Source organism: Nicotiana tomentosiformis, chromosome 7 (genome assembly GCF_000390325.3).
Source record: "Nicotiana tomentosiformis chromosome 7, ASM39032v3, whole genome shotgun sequence".
Taxonomy (NCBI): Eukaryota; Viridiplantae; Streptophyta; class Magnoliopsida; order Solanales; family Solanaceae; genus Nicotiana; species Nicotiana tomentosiformis.
Genome location: NC_090818.1, coordinates 16,437,149 through 16,450,467, shown reverse-complemented (window position 1 = coordinate 16,450,467; position 13,319 = coordinate 16,437,149).

The following is a 13,319-nucleotide window of genomic DNA, read 5'->3' as shown; positions in this document are numbered from 1 at the left end:
GCGCTACAGGATGCGAACATCCGTTTGAGAAAACTATAAATACCCTTTCCATCCATTCATTAGAACTTTTACATTCAAACATTTGCTCTTGTGTTTTAAGAAAACTTGATCACTCTCATCTTCTGGTTTTCTGAAAACTTAAGTTTAAAACTTCTTCCCTTCTGGTTTTCTGAAAGCTTTCATAAGTTATCTTCTAATTACGCCTCCTTCTTTTCTTCTCTATTTAGAAGCAATGGTACATCAAAATTCGTTTCTCAAAAAGAAAACCTTTCTTCCTCGAGATCGTCTGAGAACGTTTCGCCTGCTGTCACTGAAGAACCGACACCAGAACCCCCTCTAAAGATGTTCGTCGCTGCGGGGTGTCCAACCAGAGCTGATTTCCAAGTCGAGAAAATCTCCTTGGTACCGGGTCGGTGCGAGCCGGTCTCGAGGTACATATGTTCGGTCACCGACAGTGTCCTTGAGAAGGTTAAGGAGGACTGCAACTGGGCCGATAAGCTTGTAGTGGTCCCTGCCCCCGAGGAATCGATGACCACCCACGTGGAGGGTTTTTTTAAAATGTTTTCATTTACCCTTTCACCTTGGGTCCTTTAGATCCAGTTATCATAGCCTTTTGCAAAATGTATGAGGTGACTCTTGGGTAGATTCATCCTTCGTTTTGGAGGATAGTAATTCTTCTTCGATTCTTCGTGAACAAACTCAAGGGGTGTCCCTTTACCATCGACCACCTTATGCGCCTGTATAGCCCCCGACTCTATTGAAGGGGATTAATCAAGCTTGCACGTCAGGCCGATAAGGCCCAATTCTCGAGCATCGATGAGGATCGGGACCGAGGCTGGTTGGGCCATTTTTTCGAGTGAAGACCTAGGATTTAATCTCGGCCGAGGATATGCCATTTCCTGAGAAATGGAACATGAAACGTAAGTATAACTTTGCCTTTAAGATTTTTTTTATTGGTTTTATTTTTCCTGCCTTTTCATTGATATTTTGTGATGGTACAGTTGTTGCTCAGATACCGGATGCAGTTCCTCGACTCAAGGAGTGGGTCGAGGGTATCGCAACACAGAGATCTTATTCCGAGTGCTCATGGCATGAGCTTTCGAAGGGCCGATGGGAGGCCCATTCTCATGGTGAGATTTGTTTATTTAAGTTACATTCGACCTTACTTTTACGCCCTCGATTTCTGAATTGTTTACTTCTCTGTTGCAGGTTTACCAAAAGATGTCGAAATGAGGCCTCCGTCCGGCGATGATGACATATTCACCGATCCCCCTGGTCCGAAGCAGGATAAAGAGAAGAAAAGAAGAAAAGTTCCGAGCTCCTCGAGCCCCGAAAATAAGAAACCGAGGAAGCGACTTGCACGCAAACCTAAAGAAAATACCAGTGCCCGAGAACTCCCATCGGAGTCAGTCCATCGGTTGAGGGATGAGTCCGAAGAAGAATAATCCGAATTGGTGGCCCGCGTGAGAAGCGGTTCTGAACTGTCTCAAACCAGGGAGGTCGATGAAGAAGCAATGGCCGAGGCCCCCGAACTAGGGAGGGTTGAGGTCGTTTTGCCCCGAGATGGGGAGGCCGACAAATAAACCGTGGACGATACTTCTCGGTAGGAAGATAATGTTCTGAATGACGCACTCAAGGTGTTAGATCTCTCCGGGTCGCCTTCGTTTACTGATTTTAAGATAAACGAGGCTCAGACGTTGAAATGTCACCTCAGTGAGGGACCCCAAGGAGCAACAGATTCTTTTCACAACTTCTTCGATGGCTTGGATTCTACCACCTTGGAGGATATCACCGGGTTGGGTGACTTACTGGTACCAAATAAGATACCGTCTCTGGGAGTTGGCGGGTCTTCTTCAAGCCCAAAATTAGTGAATCGGTTCCCATCTCCGAGTGTTGATCCTACCCGGAAGCGAGCAATATTTATGTCAATTCCGGAGTTTGTCCGGGTTCTCTCTGCCCCCGTGAGTATTCCCAGTTACCTTCGGTGATTGGTGACCGAAGAGGATCAGGCCAAAATGAACGAGGTAAAAGCGCCTTGCATGTTCAACGAAGCTCAACATGCATTGAATCGGGTAACTTTGAATGTCCCTTTATTATATACTTAGATTTAGTCGTAAATAATTGTAACATTTTCCTTTGTGCTTGCAGGTCTCGGTACTTCAGCACAAGGCATTTCTTTGATACCGGGAAGAGTTCAAATGTCACGAGGTCAAGACTTGGGAGCTTACTGAGAAGAAGGATGCTTACAATCTTCTTCGTGAGAAATCCCAGGCTGATCTAGAAGCGGCTCGGAATGAGCATACCGACTTGCTCGAGCAGGTGAGAAAAGTTTTTGAAGTTAGTCATGATGAGTCAGACACAGTGGCTAACGATCCAAACCCGCAAGTTCAAAATAAGCTTGACCAGATCGAGCAGCTCTGAGGGAAGGTGGATACGGTCAAAGCCGAGGCCAAAGAATGGAGGAAAAACATGGATCGCATGGCCTCGAAGAAGGATACTGGCCGAGCTCAGTTGACTTCGGCTGAGGTTCAGTTTCAGGCTGCAAAGGAGGAAAACTTGGTGCCGGCCAAAACGATCAAGGGGCTTCAGTCTCAGCTGAACTCGGTTGTCTCCAGTCAACAGAATCTTGCCAAAGAGCTTGAGGTAACCATGTCAGAGGTTGCCATGGTCAGGACCGGGGCCGATGATAAGTTGGCCTAGCACAAGGCCGATACCGAGGCGATTCAGAACCAAGCGAGAAACATGGTGAAGCATGCGAAGTGGCAATCCCGAAGGGAGGCCCTCGAGGGAGTCCATGCTCAGAATTTTGACTTATTGGCTGAAATCGAGATAGCCAAGATATACGAAGCCAAGATCAGGAAGATGGCTTATCCCGAGGAAGATTCCGAGGGGTCTAAAGAGTCGGGTGAGTCCGATGGTGGCGAAGACCCCGTAGGTGATGACGTGGCCCCCGATGAAGATTAGGCCGTTTAGGATCATTTTAGGTATTTTTGCCTTTTGTTTTTTGTACTATCTTTTTGTTGAGGTCGTTCAGCCTTTGTAAAAATTTGTATCGGGGCTATTCAGCTCTTGTAAAAAGAAATTTTGATATATATCTAAGGCTTTTCCCTTTCACAGCTTTTGAATTTTTCCTTCGCTTTTTTATTTGTATTCGTAAAGGTCAAAATGCCTTAGCATGAAATAATTAGGTTGTGTTCTAAGGTTCGAACAAACCTTGCCTTTAACATTATTTTGTGTTTAGGCATCAGAGGGATTCGGTGTTACCGAAAACTTTTCCCCAAAATAGTTTAGGTTGATGGTTTGCCGATGGTAGCCTTTAGACCCGGTTATAAAAAAAGAATTTTTTGAAGGCCTTTTTTTTTGTTACGAGTCTTGGACGTCTCCGAGCTGTGTTAATATGGTCGTATCCTTTTTAGTTCAGGCGTTGCCCAGTGGGCTTGCTATTCCGAGTTATCCGGGAATACCTAATATAACTATCCCCGAGTGGGGGTGGTCGTGGCCTTTGAAATTCGGGCATTGCCTAATGGTCTTGTGCCCCCGAGATCTGATAGCTCGGACCGCCCGAGATTATTTTTGGTTGGCAGTCCCCGAGTGAGAGTGAATGTTCGAACTCGGATTAAGGTGGCCCTTGGGCTCGATAGCTTTAGGAAATTCCTTGAAAAATGAAAGAAACATTTTAAAGGAAAAGATGCTTATGTGCAAGGAAGAGTCTTCTTTTTTATTCTTGTGCACAATAGTTGTATATATATACATATTTTGTGCCAGGGCTCGAGCAGTGTATGTGGGTACGGTTCATTTGACTATTTGGCCCTTACAATAAATCTTGTTGATCGAGACCCTTCAATCACGAAGTTTTCTTTCCTTGTTAAAGTCGATATCCGAGGGTATTGGCCCCAGTGTTCGGGGCTAACCGAAGAGAGGCCTTGAATGATGTTGTGATCATTGTCACTGGTTCGTAGCCAGCCTTCAATTCTAAGTTAGCATGATTTACTTGTTGCCTCGTTTAAAACCTTGCCGGAAAACCCATTTGGGACAAAGCCGGTTCAAGGGAAAAATAGTGCAACGCGTGCTTTCAGACCTAGGATCTCGTATCATCCCTTGTTTGTTACCTGCTAGTGTTAATTTGAAATGTAAAAATAAAAGAAAGAATCGGGGCCGTACCTTAGCAGTAATATCGCTTTAAGTGAGTTATATTCCATTTGTTCGGTAATTGCTCGCCGTTCATTGTTCCGATCTTGTAGGACCCTTTTCCAATGATCTCGATAATTTGGTATGGTCCTTCCTAGTTCGGCCCTAATTTCCATTCGTTTGGGTTTCAGGTACTCAGTGTAACTTTTCTTAGTACCAAGTCTCCTGTATTGAAGTGTCGAAGGTTGGCCCTTTAATTGTAATATCTTTCAATCCTCTGTTTTTGGGCGGCCAGCCGGACGAGGGCGGCTTCGTGCCTTTCATCTAATAGCTCCAGGCCCGTACTCATAGCATCATCGTTCGATTCCTTTGTTGCATATCAGAATCTGATGCTTGGTTCTCCGACCTTGACTGATATTAAAGCTTTGGTGCCATAAACCAAATAAAATGGGATGGCTCCAGTACTGGACTTCGAGGTTGTGCGGTACACCCATAGGACCTCAGGTAGCATTTCCTTCCATTTTCCTTTGGTGTCGGTTAACCTTTTTTAAGGCTTTGGAGTATGGTTTTGTTGGTAGATTCAGCTTGTCCATTCCCGCTAGAGTGATAGGGTGTCGATAGAATCCTTTTGATCTTATGGTCTTCGAGGAATTTGGTTACTTTGCTTCTGATGATTTGTTTCCCATTATCGCATACAATCTCGGTCGGCATCCCGAATTGGCATATGATGTGGTCTCAAATGAAATCGATAACTTCCTTCTCTCTGACCTTTTCATATGCCTGGGCTTCCACCCATTTAGAAAAGTAGTCAGTCAGAAATAATATAAATCGAGCCTTACCGGGTGCCCATAGAAGGTGGCCGACGATGTCCATTCCTCACCTCATGAACGACCATGGTGACAAAACTGAATACAGTAGCTCTCCAGGTTAATGAATCATCTGAGCGTGTCTTTGGCATTCATCACATTTTCGAACGAACCCCTTTGCGTCTTTTTCCATGTCTATCAAGTAGTAACCGACTCTGATTATTTTTCGAACCAGTGATTCGGCGCCCGAATGATTTCCACAGGTACCTTTGTGGATTTCCCTCAAAACGTACTCAGTATCCCCCGGCCCTAGACATATTGCAAGTGGGCTATCGAATGTCCTTCTAAATACGGTTCCGTCTTCGGACAGGCAAAATCGGGCTGCCTTTGTACGTAGGGCCCTCGATTTTTTCGGTTCCGAGGACAGTTTTTCGGTCCTGAGATATTCCACATACTTATTCCTTCACTCCCAAGTTAGGCTCGTTGAGTTGATCACGGCATGGCCTTCTTCCACCAATCTCATAAGTTGTATGACTTCTCCCGAGTTGATCTCGTTGTCTTCGACCGACGATCCCAAGTTAGCAAGGGCATCGGCCTCGCTGTTTTGATCCCGAGGTACATGTTGGAAAGTCCATTCTTTGAACTGATATAATGTCACTTGTAACTTTTCCAAGTATCTCTGCATTCGTTCTTCCATGACCTCGAATGTCCCATTAACTAGGTTTACCACAAGGAGTGAGTCACACTTGGCTTCGATCACCTCTGCCCCCAAGCTTTTGGCTAATTCAAGGCCTGCAATCATGGCCCCATATTCGGCCTCGTTATTAGTCAATTTCACAGTCTTAATAGATTGCCTAATTATATTACCTGTTGGTGGCTTTAGTACGATGCCAAGTCTGGACCCTTTTGCGTTTGAGGCGTCATTCGTAAAGAGGGTCCTGATTCCCGAGGAATTCCCCGAGTTAATCAATAACTCTCTTTCGACCTCGGATATTAGGGTTGGGGTAAAGTCGGACACGAAGTCTGCCAAAATTTGGGACTTAATGGCGGTCCGAGGTCGGTACTCAATATCGTAACCACTTACTTCCACGACCCATTTGACCAATCGGCCCGAGAGTTCGGGCTTATGCATAATGTTCCTTAATGGGTAAGTTATTACAACACATATGGGGTTACATTGGAAGTATGGTTTTAGCTTCCTGGAGCCGTTTAGCAAGGCGAGCATCAGTTTTTCTATGTGAGGGTACCTAGTTTCGGCCTTACCTAAGGTCCTACTAATATAATAAATCAAAAATTGCGTACCTCGTTGTCACACCCCGTTTTACCCCGAAACGATATGTATGTTATGTATCGTTGTGGATTGTGGGTTAAAGAGTATTTCCAATTAAAGTGACAAACTTGAGTAGGGATTACTTTATTTACAGAGTCGCCACTTGGAATTGATTTTTGGTGTTCCAAGTCACCTATTATTTGAACCCCTATTCAAAGGAAGATTTGACTCTTTTATTATTGGTATGCAAAAATAAAGTCCGGGTAAGAAATTCTGTTGACCGGGGAGAAGGTGTAAGGCATTCCCCCGAGTCCCGTGGTTCTAGCACGGTCGCTTTATTGACTACAACTTGGCTTGAATTAATTTTGAATAAACTGTGATTTATTAGTTTCCATGTTTTATCTATCTGCTTTTAATTATTAAAATATGGAATTATCTTTGAAACGAATCACGTGTGTGAATCCGTTTTGTTTGTTGTGCCAAAATTATGTCACGCATACGTGTACACAATTAATAGCATTTTATTATATTAAGATTATTTTGGCCAAAGTTGCGCGAACACATACTATGGTTTTAATTTTGAAAATCACAATTATGTCACGCGAACGTATACATAATCGCGATAAACTAATTAAAGGTTTCGTGAGTTATTTTCCTAAACTACTTTTGAGATTATTGTAAGGTCACGAATTATGAAATTATTGTGGGAGAAATGCTATGAATTGATAAGTATGGAAGACATGAAAATGGGCTAGCAACATGTATATTACTTAAAAACTTGGGCGACGTTACATTATTTGGCTCAGGTCTAATAAAAAAAATTAGAATTCAGTCCGACATCATGTAAAGCCCAATTTCTTTCAATTGTGATTAACCCCACCACTTACCAAAATTAGTAAAGATAACACTGCCACACTTCCTTAACATTCAAATATGCTCAAATTAAATTCTCTCATTCTAGTTTAAATAAAGCAACTCAAACAATGTGTACTACCAAACACGTACGGTCGTAAAAGTTATAAATAAATTAAAATGGTCATGAGCTAATCTTCATAATACCAGACAAAGACAAATTCTTGATTTAGCATGGAGTAAATTAAACTAGACAGATATTATTCACATACCAATAAGAAATAAGATCTGAAATAAAAATGAACAAAGTTGGAGTATAACCTTAAGCAAAGCAAATCGTCTTTCAATTGAAGAAGAAATTTCGAGTATCGCATATGTGCACAAGCCATGGTTGACCAAGAGCAGGAACAAAATCTGAAACATGGACCGCGAACCGGGAAAAGCAACTCGCCGGCGATCTCGACTTAACCGGAAAATCTCATTAGCGGCCTCGAAAAAAGCCTCGTCTCAGTAGGGTCGGAGCTGCTTTTTTGTTGGTGGAGATGCTGCGTTTTTGCAGCTTTTGGGGTCATTTTTTTTTGGCTACTTCGATGGCTAAAAATGGTTAAGAAACCAGTGCTTCAAAGCTAGTTTTTACATCTGAAAAAATGATGTTACAAAGGTGACGTTTCAGCTGTGTGAAAGGTGGTTTTGGGGTGATTCAAAGCTGAAGTTTGGGGGTGTTTTGAAGCATTTTAATGGAGATTTTTCACTGGATTTCTTTTTTTGAGGAGAAGAACTGGCTTCAATGGGGTTTTAATGGCTTTTTCAGCTGCATTTGGGGCTGTTTTGGGGGTGTTTTGGATGGGTTTTGGTGTGTTTTTGCTGTTGGGTTTGCTGCTAATTTTCAGTTTAGAGTTTGAGTGGCTAAAGATTATCTCACATGGCTAAAAATGGATCAAAGAAAATGGCTGGTTTGTGGTTAGGTGGTAGGAAAAAGATGAAATAGAAGAGAGGAGGTGTTGCTGCGTTTTTTTTTCCGCAGATCTGTGCCTTCTTTTCTTCGTCCTCCCTCCCCTCTCAATGTCTCTCTCTATCTATATTCCCCCATTTCTCTCTGTTTTGCAAAGAATCTCCTCTCTTTTTTGACTTTTCTCCTCCCCTTTTTAATTTTTCTCCTCCCTTTTTGACTTTCCTCTTCCCCTTTTTGACTTTCCTCCCCCCTTTTTGATTTTTCTCCTCCCCTTTTTGACTTTTTGTTGTATGTGTTTATATTAGTAAGAGAGGGTGGGAGTGTGAATTGATAAAGAGTAAGAGTGAGGGAAGTGGAAAGTTAGGTATTGGTGAGATGAGTGAAAAATAATTCACACATAGTCAAAAAATAGGTGCTCACAGCATGCCCCTCTTTGCTTGAAAACATGAAGAGTTTTCAGGCAAAGAAAAGATGAGCGATATGACTAATCATTGGCTATACCATTATTCAAAAGGGAAAAGATAAGAGAAAAGAGTGCAACCGAGTCCTGATTTTGGACAGCCTACATATCCCAGGTTATAAGGGAATCAAGTCGCGTGTAGTTCAATGAAAAGGATGGAATTCTGAGTTGGAGAGTCGAGTGAGATTTCGTCGAGGCTTCGGTCTGTGGTCATGTTATTACATCAAAATCAAAAGAAACTAAACAAGCATATCAGCTATGAGTTACAAGATTCCTATTTATAAGTCTTCTAAAACTTGATCTTGAATCTTGACCGGTTCTTCATGCAGACTCTGATCCGAACCTTGATGCTTGCTAGCTGCAGGTGCCAGTTCATTCTTCTATGGCCTCTTCTGATGAAGATGGGAAATACAATTCTCGTGACTTTAGTCATGTCTTGAGCAGTTCACATCTTTTCATTCGCTTCTGCATTCTGGATTCACTTTTTTTCTTTTCTTTTCTTTATTCTGCATTAAGAATTCTTCTATTTTTCATCTCGAACCCGTGCCTCGAGGTAAAACCTGCTCAGATACCAAAACAAACAAACGAACAAAATTTTCCTGCCCCAGTTTTTACTAGGAAAATTTCGTGAGTTATTTGTAATAAAACTCTATACTACTTCATTATTGAAAGCATTAAAAGGTCGGGATTGGTGTACAATGGGAAAATATGAATCTTTGGGAATGGTGTACCATGATTGTCTAAATGGTGTCTCAACTAAAGATTGGTGTACCTTATGTTGGGGAAATGCGATGGGAATAGTGTACCCTGATACTAGTAAGGAGACTAAGGAGTGAAGACCCTATGTCTAAAAAATAAAAACCAACTAAGGAGTGGAGACCCTATGTCATAAAATACAGCTAGGGATTGGTGTACCCTGATACTGGTGAGGAAAAGTAACCAGGGGTTGGTACCCTGTATTACGGAAAAAGAATGTAATCAGGGATTGGTACCCTGTATTACTGAAATGAAATGTAACCAGGGATTGGTACCATGTATTATTGAAATAAAATATAACCAGGGGTTGGCGCCCTGTATTATTGAAGGGGAAATGTAACAAGGGGTTGGTACCCTCTATTACTCAAAAGGAAAATGTAACTAGGGGTTGGTACACTGTATTACTAAAAGAAAATGTAACCAGGGGTTGGTACCTTTTATCACTGATAAAATGCCGGATCCCTTGGGCAAAAAGGTTTTACCTGGGGTAAACTACCAAAAGCAAGCCTGGGAAAAAATTACTTCTACCCGAAAATAAGAGCTGGATCCCCCTAGGCGAAAAGGTTCTACCTGTATTAAGCTACGTAAAACAGCCTGAGCAAAAAGTACTTCTACCCGAAAATATGAGCTGGATCTCCCTAGGCAAAAAGGTTCTAACTGGGTTAAGCTACGTAAAACATCCTGAGCGAAGAGTACTTCAACCAGGAACAATGAGCTGGATCCCCCTAGGTGAAAAGGTTCTACCTGGGTTAAGCTACGTAAAACATCCTGAGAAAGAGTACTTCTACCCGGAACTATGAGCTGGATCCCCCTAAGCGAAAAGGTTCTAGCTGGGTTAAGCTACGTAAAACATCCTAAGTGAAGAGTACTTCTACCCGGAACTATGAGCTGGATCCCCTTAGGCGAAAAGGTTATACCTAGGTTAAGCTACGTAAAACAGCCTGAGCGAAGAATACTTCTACCCGGAACTATGAGCTGGATCCCCCTAGGCGAAAAGGTTCTACCCGAGTTAAGCTATATAAAACATCCTGAGTGAAGAGTACTTCTACCCGGAACAATGAGCTGGATCCCCCTAGGAGAAAAGGTTCTACCCGAGTTAAGTTACGTAAAACAACCTGAGCAAAGAGTACTTCTACCTGGAACTATGAGCTGGATCCCCCCTAGGCGAAAAGGTTCTACCCGAGTTAAGCTACGTAAAACATCATGAGCGAAGAGTACTTCTACCTGGAACTATGAGCTGGATCCCCCTAGGCGAAAAGGTTCTACCCGAGTTAAGCTACGTAAAACATCCTGAGCGAAGAGTACTTCTACCCGGAACTATGAGCTGGATCCTCCTATGTGAAAAGATTCTACCTGAGTTAAGCTACGTAAAACATCCCAAGCGAAGAGTACTTCTACCCGGAACTGTGAGCTGGATCCCCCTAGGCAGAAAAGTTCTACTTGGCTACGTAAAACAACCTGAGCGAAGAGTACTTCTACCCGTAATTATGAGCTGGATCCCCTAGGCGAAAAGGTTCTACCTGGGTAAAGCTACGTAAAACATCCTGAGCAAAGAGTACTTCTACCCGGAACTATGAGCTGGATCCCCCTAGGCGAAAAGGTTTTACCCGAGTTAAGCTACGTAAAACATCCTGAGCGAAGAGTACTTCTACACAGAACTATGAGCTGGATCCCCTAGACGAAAAGGTTCTACCTAGGTTAAGCTATGTGAAACATCCTAAGCAAAGAGTATTTCTACCCGAAAATATGAGCTGGATCCCCCTAGGCGAAAAGGTTCTACCTGAGTTAAGCTACGTAAAATAGCCTGAGCGAAGAGTACTTCTACCCGAAAATATGAGATGGATCCCCTAGGCGAAAAGGTTCTATCTGGGTTAAGTTAAATAAAACATCCTGAGCGAAGAGTACTTATACCCGGAACTATGAGTTGGATCCCCGTAGGCAAAAAGGTTCTACCTGGGTTAAGCTACGTAAAGCACCCTGAGCGAAAAGTACTTCTACCCGGAACTATGAGCTGGATCCCCCTAGGCGAAAAGGTTCTACCGGAGTTAAGCTACGTAAAACATCCTGAGCGAAGAGTACTTCTACCCGGAACTATGAGTTGGATCCCCCTAGGCGAAAAGGTTCTACCTGGGTTAAGCTACGTAAAACATCCTGAGCGAAGAGTACTTCTACCCGGAAATAAGAGCTGGATCCCCCTAGGCGAAAAGGTTCTACCTGTGTTAAGCTACGTAAAATAGCCTGAGCAAAAAGTACTTCTACCCAAAAATATGAGCAGGTTCTACCTGGGTTAAGCTACGTAAAACATCCTGAGCAGAGAGTATTTCTACCTCGAAAATATGAGCTGGATCCCCCTAGGCAAAAAGGTTCTACCTGGGTTAAGCTACGTAAAACATCCTGAGCGAAGAGTACTTCTACCCGGAACTATGAGTTGGATCCCCCTAGGCGAAAAGGTTCTACCTAGGTTAAGCTACGTAAAACATCATGAGCGAAGAGTACTTACACCTCGGAACTATGAGCTGGATCCCCCTATACGAAATGGTTCTACCTGAGTTAAGCTTCATAAAAATACCCTGAGTAAAGAGTACTTCAACCCGGAACTATGAGCTGGATCCCCCTAGGCGAAAAGGTTCTACCCGAGTTAAGCTAGGTAAAACATCCTGAGCGAAGAGTACTTCTACCCGGAACTATGAGCTGGATCCCCCTAGGCAAAAAAGTTCTACCTGGGTTAAGCTACGTAAAACATCCTGAGCAAAGAGTACTTCTACCCGGAACTATGAGCTGGATCCCCCTAGGCGAAAAGGTTCTACCTGGGTTAAGCTACGTAAAATAACCTGAGCGAAGAGTACTTCTACCCGGAACTATGAGCTGGATCCCCCTAGGCGAAAAGGTTCTACCTGAGTTAAGCTACGTAAAATAGCCTGAGCGAAGAGTACTTCTACCCGAAAATATGAGTTGGATCCCCTTAGGCGACAAGGTTCTACCTAGGTTAAGCTACAGAAATGAGAGGCATGAATAGTAGTGACGTATGCTGAAAATAAAAGAAAAATGGATATTTTGAGGAACTTACCTTTGGTGACATTCGTCCTTTGAGAATCGCCACTCTGCACTGCTTTATTCCTGCTTCAAATAAAGAAAAATTGTGAGTTTTCAAAGTGGTGGTCCGTTTGTGGCCTTGATGTCTTTGGCAGCTTGGCTTTGTGCGCATTCGCTTCAGGAAGACCGACTGTATTGGTAGTTGGCTACACTGCTGGTAGACTCTGTTGTTGCTTTCAAGAGGTTTTTGCTCTCTGTACCATCCCTGGTTGTGTGTGTGGCTCAATCAGCCTTATCCCAACTGGAGATCTTTGCTTAGGTGACCTTTTCTGATATCTTGAATGGCTTCTTGCTTTTCGAGCAATTTGTTTGTCACGTAGAATTGCAACAGGGTATGCACCTTTTGGATGATGTGCACACTTCATAGTTTCTGTTCAGTACTATAGGGAATCCGTAATCAATCTTGCGATCTTTTCTTTGCTTGTTTTTGACAAGTAGGCAGACAAAAATATCTTTTGGGAGATCCTTTGTATTGTACGAATCCTCAAGACTTGTCGACTGTAACAACTGTGTGTGCATGTTAATTCTCCGATAATGTTATCTTGAATGTTCTAGCCAGTATTTGTTTTGTGCAACTGAAAAGCTGGTAGCAGATTTTGAAATCCTTTCTTACTTGTTTTGACAAGGACTGACTCAAAGCAAAGGATATAATGATGCGAAGAAACAAAATTTACAAGAGATCCCTTCATCAGGAAGGAAAGAAGGAAGGTTTTTTTTTTAATTATATATATATAAAGAAGGAAGAGGCTCTGTTTTTTTTTTGAATGAGGTAACTAGCCATAATGATCATGACATGCATTTTGGACTCAACGACCTGATCTATCAAACTGATCTAATCATTCCTTTTGTTATTCCTTCGGGCCTTGAAGTCGGGTTGGTTTGTGTTAATTCTTTGCATCAGTTTCATGACTTACTTTCGACTAGTGGTGCCCCGAGATATTTTCGCCAACAAGTCTCTCTCATTTATTTATCTCTACTTACCGTCATCTTACAGTGCCTGTG